We start from the raw sequence: 18012 nt of genomic DNA on the forward strand, positions 1-18012 counted from the left end.
GGCGTGTACCACCACGCCCGGCTTATACCATCATTTTAAAGTAACAAGGACAAAGAGCATCACAGATTGAACAGACTGAAAGTGCTGTGAAGCAAGCAGCGAATGGATGTGGTAGGTACATCTTCTCTTTGCCTACATCTGGTTCTCTCTGCTGGAAATACAAGAAGGCCATACTTCCCAGCTTCTTTGCTATTAGTCCAGGCCTTGTGACTAATTTCCATCAACGTGCAGTCAAAGTGATGTATATGACATCTAGTGCTGGGAAATTGGAGTGGACACCAGTTTTCCCTGGTCTGTCTTTCCTGAAACCACTGGGTGCTCCTATTAAGCTGGGTCCTTCAGTGATTTTGTAGAACTCATTGGATGTGGGGACTGGGAAAACCTTTGCTGTATTAACATTGAATACTATGACATTCCCTGGTCTTTTCTAACACAAGCAATAATGATCAAGTTGCCATAATATCCAGCTTATATAAGCCTTTGAGTTGCACTGAAAGGTCAAAGTGCTCACTATCTACTGTGATGGGTCCTTGCTAGGAATTTCCATGAAAAAAAAAAACAGAATAATAATAGCTAACACTCCTTTGGGACTTAGGTCGCATAGGTATGTCCAAAGAGTTTCATACATACAAACTCATTTAATCTGTTAAAAATGTTTTAATTGCAAAGCTACTAGGCTAAGATGACTCCCTCTCCTTGGGTTGCAAACCAGAACCTGGAGTGAACAGTAGAACAAAAACATAAGTTCAACCAATTAGAAACCTTCCACCTATTCTCTAATTGGGTATTTTCACTTTAACTAATCAAACATAGTTTCTTTTTTGTTCTGTTGTTTTTTTGAAGTGCAAACTTAATTCTCAATTGCTGGCCTCAGTAAACATCTCAGTTTAGGTCCCTCCCATTCCCAACCCACGGAAAGAGGGGAAAAGCTACTTTTTATTCTTACTTGACAAACACTAACTAAAATGAAAGATTCAATAAAGACAACTTTTTTTTGCAAATGTATTTCCAAGTAAAATTGCAAAGGACAATAGTACTGACTGAAAAGTAATCTTTCATAATTAATATGAATATACATAATAAAGTAGTAAGTACACAATTTAGGGATCCATGCATATCTGACAATTTTAAGGTTTCCAATTATGGTTTTGTTTTTTGGTGTTTTTTTTTTTGTCTTTGTAGCCCAGGCTGGTCTCGAACTCACAAAGATCCTCCCGCCTCAACCTCCCAAGTGCTGGGATTACAGGCGTGTGCCACCACACCCAGCCAAGGTTTCCAGTTATGAAAACAGTAAGCAACTGAACAAGAATTACTTTGATATGTGGCCAGGTTTTTCATACAGAAGTAGTATAAAGATGTATGAAGACATTTTTTCTGGTTTTGGCCCCTGCAAGAAGTTGTTTCTCCCTCCCTCACCAATTTGATGTAGTCGCTGCTTTAGTCCTACATATATTAATATTCAAGGGCTGGGGATATAGCTCAGTGGTACAAGTGCCTGCCTGGCAAATGCAAGTTCCTGAGTTCGATTCCTAGTACTAAAAAGAAAAAGATATTAATATTCAAAAGGGCCTTATTTACTCTACCATACAAAGATCAATATTTTTCCCAAAGAATAGTGCTAGCAACAGGGTTCACTGTAGAGTACTAATGACTTAAATTTATCAAGTACTTTTGCAGCAGCATAAATATAGATTATTAAAGCTGTCTACTCCAGTATAAAGTATATGTCTATGTATAAAGTATGTATCTATGCAAAACCCTCATGATATAGTCAAAATGTTTAAAAGCTAAGAAAAGATTTTTTTTTTCTTTTACAAGAGTGCAACTGCCCTTGAATGATGTTCTAGATAATTTTGCAGAAAACTTAGCCATGTGGCTCAGAAAGTAGATTTTTCTTATGAGGAATTAAAGTTCTTCCTAGAAGAATTCAAACCAAAATTTCAGGAAGCTGTCTGAAAATGAACCGTTTAGTTTATGGCTACACAATGAGACAAACGGGAAGTTGTAACGAAGGCTTCTGTGTGTGCCGTGTGCCGGGGCTCGAACAGCAGCTTGCCCCTCTCTCCAGGACATGAGCTCGTTCATAAAATCAGACGTGACACTTACAGAACTTTGTCCAGCTGACAGTGGGCGGGACACTAATCAGCTGGGAGAAAATCACAAGTGTCTTCACATTTCAGCATTTTGCAGGCCAAATCTCAATGCTTTCTAATAAATCACTTAAAAATATAACATTTCCCCTTTTATTTCCAGTACTTCACATAATGAGTGGACAGTCAAAGGGAGGAGAACCTAATCACAGTCATCAGCGAGACCTTCTGTCTCAGCCAGATTTTCAGCATTTGTTCAGCTGCTCCTGGATGGAGAACGGTTTCCACTGCTGGTGGAAATCATTTTTGCTTTAAAGCCTCAAAACTGAGAAGTCACTTTCCTCCATCGCCCACAACTTCCAAACATGGTGCTAGGTTGGTGAAGGTTCTTTTGTTTTTAGGGCAGTATCCTGTGTAACCTGGCCATGCCACTTGCCCGGATCTTCTGCGCACAGAACAATTAGCAGACCAGTTTCTTTGCGCACTTTGCCCGTTGTTGTGGATTTTTTGCAAGTGGAGCCAAGACAACCTCACTATCATACAGACTCACAAACACATCATGAAGTTCTTCTCTATTGCTCACCTCCAGGTCTACAAATCCAGCAATGTAATCTATGCATGTCTGCAGGGCTTCCAGCTCATCAGAGCTGAAATGCACGTAAGAATACAAGACGCTCCAATCCTGTGGATGCCTCACAGGACAGGCCAGATCCTGGTACAACTTCTATTTGGGGGTGATAAGTGACAATTCATTTTTTTCCCTTTGGTGCAGTTGTTGTGTGCCATTCAGCAGTTTCCATTCCCAGTGGAGATACAATGTCTTCCATGGAGCTTGCAAGGTGTATCTTTCCAGCATCAAAGTCTTTGCTAGAGAAAGAACCATTTTCTTTACTCTGACATATTCCCTTCCTGACAGCTGCAGTATAACTGTCCATCATTTTAACTGGGCTCCTCTATTTCTAGTATATTCTCCACAGTACCTCAGGGAAGGCAGCATATTCTCCAGGCTACAATCTTTGATGATCGGCATAACAGCAAAACAAGTCTCCTCTTTCAGAAACTGAAGAATCTGGAACTCCATGTGTTGTGATATAAAACCATGTTCTGTACTGGCCAAAGACAAAAGAATGATGTTTGTTTTCATCAGTAAGGAAGCGCTTCCTGAGCAGCAGGTTCCTTAATGTGGCTGTTGTGGAAAAGTATCACTGCACCCATAGTACTTCTCCATGTGTGTAAAAATAAGATCCAAAGATGTTAATAATTCTGTATTAACACTAGCATAGTAATACTAGCAGTGGTTAAAGCAACCTAGAAGCTTATTTTTCCCTGCATGAAAGTCTGAGTGGGCCGTTCGGGGCTGCTGAGATGCTCCCCTATGTCAGAAAGCTGGGCTTCTTTTCTCTCTATGCTCTCTCTTATCTGCATCCAGCTTCTCCCTTCAAACATGTCTCAGTTCAGTCCCCTGCAAATCAGTCTCCAAGATAGGGACTGACAGCAGGAAGTTTACTGGGAATGATCTTGGGGCCAGCATGGGAGGGTGGGGGTGCTGAGCAAAGGGAGAAGAACTTTGATGCAGTTACAACAAAGACTCAGCCAGTTCTAGGAAACCTTCAGGAGCTCTGATCAGCCAAAGAATTCCCCTTGCGATAAGAGGCTGAACTAACCAGTTAAGGTTCTTGGATGTGAGCTGCCCTGGGAAGAGGAAGCAATCTTAGGTGACAGCCCTTGAAGCAGGTGGCAGTTCTTGGAGCAAGGTGCTGCTGAGACTAAATAGCTAAGGGAATGAGGCCAGCAGTTCTGAGGAGGCATCGGGAAGTGCCCTACAGTACCACTGCAGGGCAGGTCTTGGAAGTTGCAGATGTCTCTTCTATTAACTTTTCATTGGCTTGAACTTAGTCACCTGGCCGCAGGCAGCTTCAGGGCAAGCTGGAAAATCAAATCTGTCTGAGGAGCTTTGGCCTAGCCAAAATTTTATTACTAAGGAAGAAGTGGACAATAAACACTGAAAGAAATAGTCATTTCTGTAACACCCCTCAAAACTGATAAAAATGTATCACAATTTATGTATACAAAAATAATTATGTTTTGGAGCCAGGTGAACAGAATTTAGCATTCATGTGGAAGAAAAAATGTCCAAGAATAGCTAAGAAAGTCAGGGAAAAAATGTGGAGGACATACTTGCTCCCATGTTTAAATACTCCAAAATTAGAACAGTATGATCTTGGCATAAGCATAGAGGAGTAATTGAAACAGAATAAAGAACCCAGAAAGAGCTGCAAGGCAGACTGCTATCCACTTGGTTTGCATACTGTCCCTGAAGAGTCTGACTGGGCTGGTCTCGCCCCACGTTGTTTTAATCGTGCATAATTTGAAGATACTACGGTAGGGAAACACAAAAGTGCAAGAAGAAAAAGGTTAGAGGACGATGCTATCCTAATGTTATCTTAGTTTGCATTTTTCTATTGGCCAGTGAGGCAGAACAGAGAGAGGGAGAGAGTGCTGAGATTACAGGCATGCATCGCCATGCCCAGCAAGATCTTTTTATTTATCAATCAGCCATCTCTCTCTCCCCCTCCTTCTCTCTCTCTCTCCTTCTCCCTCTCTCTCCCTCTCTTTTTCTCTGTTCCACTTCGCTGGCCATTAGAAAAATGCAAATGAAGAAAACATTATGATACTATCTTATTCCAGGAAGAATGGCTACCAAGGAGTAATCAAATAATAACAAATGCTGGCAGGGATGTGGGGAAAAAGGAACCCTTCTACATTGTTGGTGGAAAGGTAAACTAGTACAATCACTAAGGAATTCAGCGTAAAGATTCCAACCTAGAGGGTAAAGATTCCAACCTAGAGGGTAGCTCCTCCGGCTGGAAGCCCATTTTATTATGAGGCACTCATTTGCTCCCGATCCAGGCCAATTCTGTCTTTCTAAAAAAATTTTTTTTTCTTTTTTGGTCTTTTTTGAGGCAAGGTTTCACTCTGCAGTTCAGGCTCACCTTGATTTTACCTTGTAGCCCTAGGCTGGCCTGGAACTAAGCGATCCTCCTGCCTCAGCCTCCCAAGTGCTGGGATTATGGGTGTGCACCACCACACCTGGCAATTCTGCCTTTCTAGAGGCAAGAAAATCCATACTAATTAAAAAACATGGATCTCATCTGGTAATCTGAGCAATCTGGTATTATCTTCGTTGAAGATAATAATATGTAATATAAGAACAAGTGTTAATTCTTATCATTTGGTTTGAAACTCCGTATCATTTTTAATATCCTTGCTTTGTTTTGTTTGAATTTTGCTTTTTTTTTTTACTATTCTCTTTAAAATAAAAAAAATAAAAAAATAAGAAACATGGATCTGTTACCTCTTCAGTAGAGAGCTTGTGAAATATTAGCCATGTTTTGAACACACTTTCGGAAAAGTTGGCTGAAAGAACTGTGGAAATCTAATGTGGACTTGTTTCTACGGCTATTGTAACTTATTTTGCTTTAGGGATAAAATGAGGAGTAAGCAAACAATGGTTGATTATGATCCAGATAAGATTTAAGATTTGCATATGACTTATTTTTAAGAAGCAAAGTCTTGCCATCTATCTTACTGTAGCAAAAATTATACATCACAGAGGGCTCTCTGGCTCTGCAATGACTAGGTATCATCACATTTTCAAATCAGTGAGTTTGTTTTGATGTTTTAGAAAATTCCAGTCACTCTCCGCAGTTTCCTTATTGACTAGGGCTATCGGGCTTTCCGAGAGGGTCTTATCTACAAGTAGCAGCAGCTACTGCTCAAGCTGCCAGACAGGTTCAGTGGGATTACACAGCTGCCTGAGAGTAGAGGCCAGGCGGGGTGAGCTAACTGCTTGCTTTCTCCTCTCAAAGCCTGCAGGCTTTAACCTGTAAATAGGTGCCTACACAAGGTCTAATCTGTCACACAAATATGCCTTAGCAGAAGTGGTAATGCCCTTTATTAAGTGGCTTAGCAGCCATTCCAAGACATGTATTTAGAGAAGTACTTGTATAAATTGCTATAGTTGAAGCTATGCCTGGTATTTCCATAAAACCCCTTTAAGACATGATATAATGGTTCAAATTTTATTTATAGCAGCCAATGAGAAAAGAGTTCTTTCTATAAGCACAGCTCTTAAGAGAGGCCCTAAAATAACAAACCAACACGTGTACCTGATGGATGCGCTTTATCCTGAGCTCAGGAGTTCTGTTCTTGGAGGACTGTGTTTTACTCATTTGAGATGATTTTTCCCCTCTCTGACTACCATGATTTAAGATCTTATTTCTTCCACTAAAAAACAGATTTCAGTGTTTAGTTTATTCTCGATAGTTTGGAAAACTGTTTTCAATTTGTGAATTTTGAAAAATTTCCTGAAATCGGAGTGATGGCTGACATCTGCTGTTGGAAAATAAATCCCTAGCCAAGTTTTACCCAGTTTTATTCCTAAAACGAGACAGATCAGGTAAAAATTTGAAAGTGGGTTTTAAATGTAAGGTGTTAGGAAGGCCATTTGGCAGATGACTTTGGGAAAAAGTACTTAGAAAAAAAGATTAGGACTTCCATTTATCAAATAATGTAAACATTTGAAATATCTCCAGTACTGAGCACTTTCTAATAAGGAAAATGTTTATCAGAATAGAATCCTTCTTTTGAAGTGGTAAAGAATAGCCACTGGCTATTCTGTTTAGCAGTAGCAAGTCACAGCTTATTATCATGAATGATAAGAACTATTAAAATGTCATCTTCCCTAATGGCATTTCATTAATTTATCCCCCCCCCCCCTGTTACCAGGGATTAAACTCACGACCTTGCGCTTGCCAGGCAAGCGCTATGCTGCTGAGCTAAACCTCCAGCCCTTTCATTAATTTATTAATGTTAGTATTCTTTAAAGCAAAGCAGAAGTTATAAATACCAATTATCTAAAACATATTTAGTATTTACTATAGATGGCAAGGTCTACCCTGATTAGGAGATATACTTTATCAGAACTGGATCTATTGTTGCGGACAATAGTTAAATATGCAATTTTATTTTATTTTTTTTCTTCTGGTACCAGGAATTGAACTCATAACCTTGCACTTGCCAGGCAGGCGCTGTGCCGCTGAGCTAAATCCCCAGCCCCCTAAATATGCAATTTTAAACAGTGACTTATTTACCTATTTTTTTAAACAGATAATCCTTTTGAAGATATTATTTAGTGGCATGTATTCAAGTTTACAATTATTTGTACCCATCCTTTTCTGTGATAGAATGTGGTCGAAGATATTATAAAGTTATTAGATTAAAACAAATATTAAATAAACTACTTTGAAGTAATTTACTTTATAACCTGAGCCAATCGGTCCCTTGTTTGCTGTAGAGCAAACAAGGTTATAAATGGTATCATATTATTGATACCATGGATTTTGTGGAGTGTCTTGGTTTCAGAAATTCTTTTATTTTCTTGCCATCTTAGCCTGATTTATGCTTCTTGTTAAGACCTTTGCCTTTGGCTCGATCCTTTTCCATCCATTCATACATTAGCTTTTTTTTTTTTTTGAATTTTTTTTTCCAGTACCAGGAATTAAACTCATGACCTTGCGCTTGCCAGGCAGGTGCTGTGCCGCTGAGCTAAATCCCCAGCCTCCTCATTCATCAGCTATTAACCATGAACCAGGCCTTGGGAATAGAAAGTATAATATTTGAACTGACACTTGAAAAATAAATTGAGTTCTATCTGTGCTTGATCCCTGGCCCCTTGCAGCTTACATCTTAGTGGGGGAGACAGACAGTAAATAAGTAAAATATACCAATAAAGAAGATAATTACAGTCTGGATGGGGGCTGTTGATGGAGACCACTACAAAGCAGCCCTGAGCAGGACTTAAATTAACCAATTGGCATTTCATATTTACCTGTGAGTCTGTCCAAAGCCTAGGCTCCTTGTCTGGAGATGGGCAGTGGACTCATAGTAAGAGAACCTCTGTGAGCCACTGATTCCTACTAAGGCCTGTAATGGGGGACGAAGCTAAAAAGCCTTAAAGGATAAGACAAGCTCACAGCTAAGGACACAACTAGATAAAGACTGTAGCCTCTGGCATCTCACTCCTGGGTGAATTAATTTAATACCTTATTTGAAGTCCTTGAGTGGTTCATAGCCCTTCTTAAGTACTCCCCTCCGGTCTTTTGATAACTAAATAAATACAGGCCACCCAGAAAAGGTCTTGGTCTTAGCCCTGAGAGAATCTTGAAATCTGTGAGAGGGCTTTGATCCTCCTGGAGCCCTGAAATCACTCCACTTGCCTCTTTTTATTTAGCCTTCACTGTACCTCATTCAGGAGATTGCACTCCTGATCAGCCCACAATAACTAAGGGTTATATTAACTTGATAAGCTGTGACCAGAAACTCTTTGCTGCAGTGACATTTAAGCTGCAATTTCAAGGATGAACACTACAGTCTGGAATTTTCTGCAAAAAAAGAAATTCTTGTCCAAAGTCTTGAGCAGGAAATGCTTTGGCAAGTTTGAGGAACAGAAAGGTAGCCAGCATGGTTGGAGGTCAAGGGGACAATAGTACAAGGTGAATTATGGTCTGATTCTTTGTATGCCTTATTCAAATTCAAATGTGGGAATTCTAATCCCCAAGATGATGGTATTAGGATGTGATACTTTTGAATGGGATTAGAGAGACCTTATAAAAAGAAGTTCATGGAGGTCCCTTACCCCATTCACCATGTGATGACATAGAAAGGAGACACTATCAGCCAGGCATAGTGGCACATGCCCTTAATCATAGCATTCTGGGAAGCTGAGGCAGGAAGATCACAAGTTTGAGCTCAGACTGGGCAACTTAGTGACTTAGTGAGACCATGAATTAAAATAAAAAATAAAAAAGTACTGAGGATGTAACTTGGTGCAACAAAGACCCTGGGCTCAAACCTCAGTATTTCAAACAAAAACAAAAAAGACATTGTCTACAAACACATCAAATCTATTGCCACCATGAAGTTGGACTTCCAGCCTCAAGATCTGTGAGAAATACATTTCTATTGCTTATTAGTGTTTTGTTAAAGCAGCCAGAATAGATTAAATCAGTGAGAATAGGCAGAAGCCATATCACACTATATAGGTTCTAATAGCCTGAGAAAGGGAATTTGGGATGTATTCTATAATCAGTAAGACTCTGAAGGGTTTGGGCAGGGCAGGGTTAAATGCAAGAAGGAAGAGATTTTCAGGGTCAAGTGATGTCACAAGCAAAGATGTGATCGAGTATGGTAAAATTGTTAAAGTTTAAGGATGAGTGAGCCCTATGTTTAGAATCTTGTATGGAAATGGATACGACGACCAATTTAAGTACTTTTTTTTGGCACTAGATTTGTTACTAGCCAAAAATGAAATGATAATTCCTTAAATCCAAAGCTTGGGAACATTGCAGTATACCAGTGAAAGCAAGCAGATATTTTTGAAATGAGTTTAGCATGCTCTGAGGACATATGAATGAACAAGTGAGCAATTCTGAACCACTGTTTGCCTTCCTAAGGCTACAGGGCAATATTGTTCCTCTTTTGTCTGGCCTTCAGTAATCAGAAGTCATTAGTGACTCTTATTTTTATTAGTTCAGAAATGACTGCCTCTCTAAATGATGCAGGGAGATAATTTATGGTGAGAGTGTCCATTTCCATGTATCAAAATTACATTTGCAGTAAGAAGTTTTATATTTCTAGGACTTTAAATATTTAGAGAGAAATTGATGATGTATTTCTAAAAATGTTTCATTAAACTATGAGTTCAAGTGCAGTTGTTCCTGTTGTTAATCACCTTGCTGATGATGTTGCTAAATATTTGCTCCACATTTTCCCAAAGGGAGATTTCAGATGAGCTTTTCTTTTGGTAGACTTTCTACTTATAACTCATTTTCCTAATTCCTCTTTGCCTTTTTGTTGGCCGGTAATTGACCTCATTCACACATTTTCTTGGGTACTTTAGCATACCAAGCTCTCTGTGTTTTTCCAAGAGCAGTTTTGGAATGTTTGCATGGAGAATTAGTTTATAGTTTGGCTCATTCTTTTGTTAACATAATATGATGGAATGAGAGCCTTGTTTTCCTTCAGCCTTGACAGGCCTTGGCAGTAGTTGCTACTTCGTTATGATTTCCATTAGGTGAAAAGGCATTTACTCCTCTTTTCATACACAGCCTTGCCTCAGAAATTCTTCCCAACTGAATGTGAAACCTCTTCTCTCTTCCATGTACCCAGCAGTTGATCCTGTGCTCTTGTTGTAGCAGACCCCTTCCTATTCCAGGCACATTTTGTACTTGTCTGCCTCTATGCCTTTACCCACCCTGTATCAGTAGTGTGGGTGATTTCCCACTGATCTTTACCTGGCCATCATTTTATTCCTGCCTCTCTAACCAAGTCTTTGAAGAATACCTTAGTCAAAAAGTCTTTGTTTAACTTCCTACTGGGCATTTTCCCCAGAACTAGTGAGAATGACCTGTTCAGATTTCCTGAGGACAACAGCTAGATTCCAAGATTTAGTAAAGAAAGGGTTAAACCTGTGGCCGGAGTGGCAAGAAAAATGTTAGCTATTTAGGGATTTGAAATGAGGTGTATTTTTCAGTGTGAATTCTAAAACGCTTTTACCAGTTCTGTGACCCTGGATGAGTACTTTTGCTTCCTGAGCCTGAGCTTGCTTGTCTGTGAAGTGAGAATAGCAAGTCTTACTTCTCAGTCCTAAGAATAAGTGATCTGACTATAATTCAGTATTTTGGACAGAGTATGTGCTTAAAAATGTTAGTTCTGTTCCATTAAGTTCGTATTCAGGATATGCAAAGGATTGGTTTAGATTTCCTGCTAGTACACAGTAACTGAGGTGAGTTTTCAGTGTGTATAAGATTGAGAACAAAGTACATCTGCAGACGGGAGAAGAAGAGGTATTGACAAATTGTGATCAAGGAGGGAAATGGGTTGGCAGATGTCCAGGAGAATGGGGTACTGGATAGTATCAAATATGATTACCAGCATTTGAGGAAAAACAGCCCAGAGGAGGTAGTTAGAAACTCAAAGCACTGGGATCAGAAAGTTGAATATGTTGAAAGTTGAATATCCTTGGCCTTAGCCTTGGCCTTATGATTCTCTTTGGCCAATGGAATGTTGGCCAAAATAGCATGCCATTTCCAAACCAAGCCTTCAGAGGTATGCTATAGGTAGCCACTGTACTTCTTTCAGGCAACAGAATGAGGCATCTATAGCAAAGCTCTCCTGATAACAGGGTCACCCTAACTGATACACAGATCCACGAGCAAAAAGCATTCATTTTCCTGTACCTCTGGGATGTTTGTGGTTGTTTGGTGTGCAGTATTATTGGAGCAAGAGCTGATGGATACATGTCCTTCTTATCTGTTAGCTCTTTGGTATGAGGATCCCAAAATTTCTAGATGTTAGTTTCAAATTACAATTCATTGAAGGCACTTCTGTGTCTTGAAAGATGCAATCTTCTCATCTGAACTAAGATCTCTAACTTAACCAAGTTCAATGTTTCATATTTTGTGGGAGGATTAATAAACATATTACTGAGAGGAAAACCCTTCCCCCCATAATTCTAGTGTGTTTTTTTCGGATTTCTGTATCTTGCCATTGTATAAATAATATAATATATTGTTTGCTGATATAAAGCATATCCTGTGTCGTAAATGATAGAATGTAATCCTTTCACAGAATGTTGCCTCTTGTTTGACACCATAATTAGGCCTTTAGTAGGCTGCTCTGCTGTTCTGGTTGGTTAACTGCTTTTGCATGATGGGTTACATATAGAGACCATGAACTCTGAACTTTCTCTTGTTACAAAATAAATTCCCTGTACAAAATTATTCTGTAAGTCCATGAATGATGTATTCTGTAAGTCATACATTCAATAAGACATTCCATGGATAATGGTACTGGCAGAAGTGCAGGTAGATAAGCAAAATCCTATGTAGAATAGTGTAATACAGTAGTTTAAGTATTTTTTGTCACCACCGAAACTCATGTTGAGGTTTAATTCTTCAATGCAGCAGTGTTGGGAGGTGGGGCATAGTGAGAGGAATTTGAGTTATGGGCTGGAGCCCTCTTGAACAGATTCACGTAATCTTGCAGGCATGAATGAGTTCTCATTTTCACGGGACTAGATTAGCTACCACAAGAGTGGGTTGTCACAAAGCAATATTCCTTGGTTTCCTGTTGCATGTCTTCTACTTGCCATTCCACTTTCCACCTTGAGGTTCTGACCAGAAGCTAAGATGCCAGTACCATCCTCTTGGGCTTTCAGTTTGTTAGCCAAAATAAACTTCTCTTTCAAATAAATTACCTAGGCTCAGGTATTATGCTTTGGCAAGAGAAAATGAACTAAGACAGAACAATGTTTCTATTCCAGGGAGGACAGATTTCCTCCATGATAGAAAGGGTTCAACACAGTCACCAAGGTACTAGGCAATTCCTGTATAGGAATGCTGCTATACTGTACATACTCAGTGTGGACTAGTTTGATGGCAGATTAGACTCCAACAGTTGGCATTGGGTGTTATGGTTTAACTGTACAGTAACTCCTAAAGACTCATGTATTGTGAGGGCTTGATGTCTAACAGCAATGTTCAGAGGTACTAAAGTGACTGGACCATGAGGGCACTAGTTTCTGCAATGGATTAACCCATTGAAGAGTGCAGTAGCTGAATGAGCTGTTAGGAGGTAGAGCCTAGTTGGAGGAACTGAGTTACTGGAGGCATGACTTTGAGGGGTCTCTCTCTCTCTCTCTCGTAGTCTCTGTCTCCGTCTTGCTCATCATTGCTCACTGTGCTTCCTGGTTGCCAGCAGGTGAACAGCTTTCCTTCACCATTCTGTTTTTGCCTTGGAGCCAGCTGACCATGGACTGAAATCTCTGAAACTGTGAGCCAAAATAAACCTTTTCTCCTTGAAGTTGTGCATATGGATTTTTTCCCAGCAACGAAAAAGCTAAGACACCAGGTCAGCCCTGTTGAGAGGAGAAACATACAATTCATTCTACCAAATAATTTCATTGAGCTGTGTGTGGTGGTGCACACCTGTAAATGCAGCCCTCAGGAGGCTGATGCAGAAGAATCACTGAGAATTCAAGGTCAGCCTGGGCTCCCCAGGGAGTTCAAATCCAGCCTGACCTACACAGTAAGACCCTATCTCGAAAAACAAAAAACCAATAATTTCACTAAATAAATGAAAGAGGAACAATAGAAATAGTAAATATCTAGATAAATATAACACTTTTTCCTCATATATTCTTCATATATACACTTCCTTAGATATTCAATTAATAGCTGAGAGTTGAAAGCAAAAGTTACAAAATTGTCTTACAGGGTTTCAATGTACGTACATCTGAGAGAAAAGATAATATAAAGGAGAAAGATAAGAGGTCCCATATGTTGGTAGGTTTGTTCATCCCACTTGAAGTGGTAAAATACTGATTTTATATGGACTGTGAGAAGTTAAGTATGTGTATCATTTCCCTACCTAGAACATGGATATACAACCTCTCTGCTTGCCTGGATTGCATTGAGTGAAGTATTGTCTTGGGCTATATATAAAATGAATACTATAGTTAGTGTACATAACACAATCTCTTTCTAATATTTTAACTTATGAAAGTATGTTATAAAAAATACAAGCCCACATTTGATAATGAAATAGAAGACTTTATGCATCTGCTTAATGACAGTAAACACCTGTCTTCACAGGCACACACATGAATAGGTAGGTAGAAATACTGTCACTGGTAATCACCTTTTGCTCACCAAGTCACAGAAGCTCACGTAACCTCTGATATTGGGAGGTGGAGTTAGCACTATACTGCTCCCTCTGGAACACAGTGTTCCAGAGCTGCCAATGGGCAATTAAGTCATTAAAAATGTTGCTAAAAAATCACAGAATAATATTTAAACTTTACCATCATGTGAGGGTGTATAACTAGCTGTCTAGGGTCAAATGCGGCCTGTGGACCACTGTTGGACATGCCTACTCTAGACCAACCAATTGAAAAAAACTACATAAATGTATAGAGTTGAGATCACCACATACAAATTAAGATGTAAAATGAAAAAATGTTCCAAAATCTCAAGGGACAGAGAAAATGGGAAATAATGACAGAGGAACATGTAGACAACAAATAATAAAATGATAGGCCTAAACCCAAACATAACAATTTCATTAAATGCAAGTGGGTTGAACATTCTTATAAAATTTCTCTGTTGTTTTTCTCTGGAGAACTACATTTAGTGATTCTTTTAGAACAGATTACTGACAATGAGTTGTCTTAATTTTTTCCTTCATCTGAGAATATTTTTATTCCTGAAGGATAGCTAATTGGATAAATAATTCTGTGCTGACAGTTCTTTTCTTTCAATGCTTGACAAATTCTATACACTTGTTTCTGATCTCTATAACCCTAGTGAGAAATCTGCCTTCAGTCATTGGCCCCTTCTAAGTAGTGCGTTATTTTTCTCTGGCTGTTTTTAAAATTTTGTTGTTGTCTTTAATTTTCAGTTGGTTGACTGTGATTTTGGGGTATGGGTTTCTTTGGCTTTGTCTTGCTTGGAGCTCACTGAATTTCTTAATTCTATATGTTTATGGGCTCTTTTCTGTTTTGTTTCGTTTTGCAAAATCTGGAAAGTTTGAACTCATTATGTCTTCAGATATTTTTTCTTCATCACACTCTATTGCTTTCTGGGACTCTGATGATGTGAATGTTAAACCTTTTGCCATTGCCATATGTGGTGGCGCATGCCTGTGATCCCAGCACTTGGGAGGCTGAGGCAGGAGATTACCACAAGTCAGGGCCAGCTTGGGCTCCATAATGAATTCAAAGCCAGCCTGAATTACAGAGTGAGACCCTGCCTCAAACACAAAACAAGAAGACCTTTTGCCATTGACTCACAGATCCCTGGGGCTTTGCTTATTATTATATTGTTATTTTATAGTATTGGGGATTGAATACAAGTGGCAGTCTACTATTGAGCTACATCCCTAACTTTTTATTTTTTATTTTGATATAGGATTTCACTAAGTTCCCCAGGCCAGGCTCAAACTTGCAACCTTCCTGTCTTACCTTGCCTAGTAGCTGGGAGGGACTGTAGGTGTGTGCCACCATGCCTGGCTCTTTGTTCATTTTTTTACACCCACTCCCCTGTTCATTGACTCTTTTCTGTCATTTCTGTTCTTTTTTTTCACCCCCTGCCCTGTGGGGAGTCAAACCCAGGGTGCTGCACATGCTATACCTGCACTCACCACTAAGCTACATCCCTTTGTCCTTTTAGATGTATCAACATTTTTTCTTTATTCTGGTTACTGCATTTTTCAATTTTAAATTATTGATATTTTTGTTTTGGTCCTCTATTTCCTTGCCGAGACCTTCTATTTTTCTACTTGTTTTAAGATAGTTCACAATTTTTGGTTGAAGCATTAGTAAAATAGCTGTTTCAAAGTCTTTGTCAGGGCTGGGCATATAGTTCAGCAGCACAGTGCCTGGCTAGCACCAGGTCCTAAGTTCGATTCCCAGTACCAATAATAATGATAATAATAATGATAATAATAATCATCATCATAATAATAAAGTCCTTGTCAAATAATTTCAACATCTGCCTCATATTCATGCTAGTATCTGTTACCATGCAAGTTAATATTTTCCTAGTACTTTGTACCCCAAGTATATTAATAAGCTTCCCAGTTGCTGAGCCAAAATACCTGATACCTCTAATTTAGAGCAAGAGAGGTTTATTTTGGCTCATGGGTTCAGAGCCTTCAGGGCTCTGTCATCTGGCTCCAAAACAGGAACATCATAGCAGAACAGAAGGTGGAGCAAATCTGCTCACTGCAGAGCGTGGGAGAAGAGCAGTAGAGGGAAAGGGACCAGGGACCAGACACAGTTTCCGAGGTCATGCCTGCGGGACCACCTAGACACACGCAGAGGTGTGCTTTACTAGTTTCTGGGGTGGTTCTCACCCCAGTCAAGTTGACAATCACAATTAACTGTCACACCAAGTAATTAGGAATTGTCTTCTGCATGTATTGACTATTATCTCCTCAAAGTGTGTCTTGTTTAAATCCTCAAGAGAACACTGATTTTTGTTGTTGCTGTTTTTGCAGACGATTGATCTGATTAGGTAAGACAGCAAGTTTCAGCCCACCATCTGTAGGCTGTGGTTCTGACATTAATCTCAGGATTGCAAACCCTTCTTGTTCAGGTATGTCCCACATGTGAGTCATCTGGCAGTCAGTTTGGACCTGGATGACGGTATATGTATTTGTTTTTCAAGTTTAGTTTTCAAAGTCTCTGGTATGCAGATTAGGATCCAGTTCCGTGCTGAGCCAGGAATTCATTAACCATCTCCCCAACTCTCTCTAGTCCTTTCCGAATCCCCAGCGCTTCCTGTTGTGGCCCTCCGTCCACCAAGCTGTTATCTGGCTGTGCTGCACACTCTGTACCTGTCCCTGCGTGGAGGCCTGGCAGCAGAAGAACGCAGACAGAAAGAGACAGTGAGGATTCGTCCCACTGTCTTGGTGCCGCAGCAGCACCATGCAGAGAAAACGTCTCCTTCTCAGTGTTTCCTCCTCTAGGTTCTCACTGCAGCCTCTGCCATCATCGGCACAGGAGTGTGTGGGAGCTGAAAGACCAAAGAACACAGAGAAGGAACAAGCCCCGGGGATTTCTGCACTCTCTCCGAAAATCAGGAATTCTCGTCTAGCTCTAGCTGAGTAGGAAAAAACTGGAGGGCTTCCCTGGGAGTTTTCTCTTTGGGTCCTAGTGTCCATTTCCAGATTTGAGGCTGCACTGCATTCAGGTTGAGGGGCACTGGAAGGAAAAAAAAGAAAGATAAACTCACCTCCAGTTCAGTGGTCTTTTGAACGCTAGCTGCCCTCAATCCACCTGCTTCTCTTTCCGTTTCAGAGTCCTCAGTAGGTGCTGCACATTCTGTCCATCTTTCAAAATTGACAGACAGGGCGTACGCTTTACTCAGAATCAGAACATCCCAAATCCCTAACTTGACTTTTACTTCACAGCAATTTTATCTTGTCCTTTCATGATTGCATTCTGGGGAGGGGGGCATTATCCAGACCTTGGATGTATGCCTAGTTTTCATTAATAGATTTTCTCTAAGAAAGAATTCTCTTATTTCTCCCCATATATAGTACTTGAGCTAAATTTACCTGTGATTCACGATTTAAATATGCATTCACTTAATTTACTCCTGAAGTAAACAGAGACATAAAACTTTTCATACCTCTAGGCAGTCTTGACTTATGCATTGAACTTTGTTAGGAGCTTTGTTCTCTTTTTATTTGAACAGTCTTGGGGCATGTAATTATGAGGCTGCCGACTGGTATGTGCAGTTAAAAAAAAGATTAGCAAATCTCTTCTTCATGTAAAGAAAAATACATTTTTCCCAGTGCAATTTCATGGAGATTCTGGTAAAAATGACATTCGTATAAGATTATTTGAAATTGTTTTAAAGTAAATTTTTTATTTTTCCTTTTTCACACATGTTAGATCAAATACACTAGCAAATATCATGGTAATGTTTATAATAAGATACTATGCTGTAAGATAATTTTTCTGTATCATTGGAAAATTTTAATACTAATGATGTCAAAATATCAAAGAGCATCATTTTCCAGGGCTAACTACTCTTCAAAGTTAAAAACTGAATCTACTTTAATAATTGTGTTTGTAAGGGAGGAGGAGTTATTGGGGCTTTTTCTGTATTTACAGAAAACATCACTTTTATCAAATGCTTCTAAAAATGTTTTAAAAGCCAGGTGTAGGTGGTGCATGCCTATAATGCTAGCACTCTGGCATGCTAAGACAGGAGGATCAAAAGTTCAAGCTCAGCCTGGGTAATTTAGACCCTGTTTTAAAATAAAGGACAAACAAGGGCTGAGGATGTAGTTT

At 39.5% G+C, this 18012-nt stretch overlaps 1 pseudogene; it reads right to left on the reverse strand.

Moving 5' to 3' along the window:
* Positions 1-2276: 2276 nt before the first annotated feature.
* On the reverse strand, positions 2277-3121 carry LOC102026762 (annotated as a pseudogene).
* Positions 3122-18012: the final 14891 nt, after the last annotated feature.

The sequence above is a fragment of the Chinchilla lanigera genome, unplaced genomic scaffold, assembly GCF_000276665.1.
Source record: "Chinchilla lanigera isolate Chin_1 unplaced genomic scaffold, ChiLan1.0 scaffold00022, whole genome shotgun sequence".
Classification (NCBI taxonomy): Eukaryota; Metazoa; Chordata; class Mammalia; order Rodentia; family Chinchillidae; genus Chinchilla; species Chinchilla lanigera.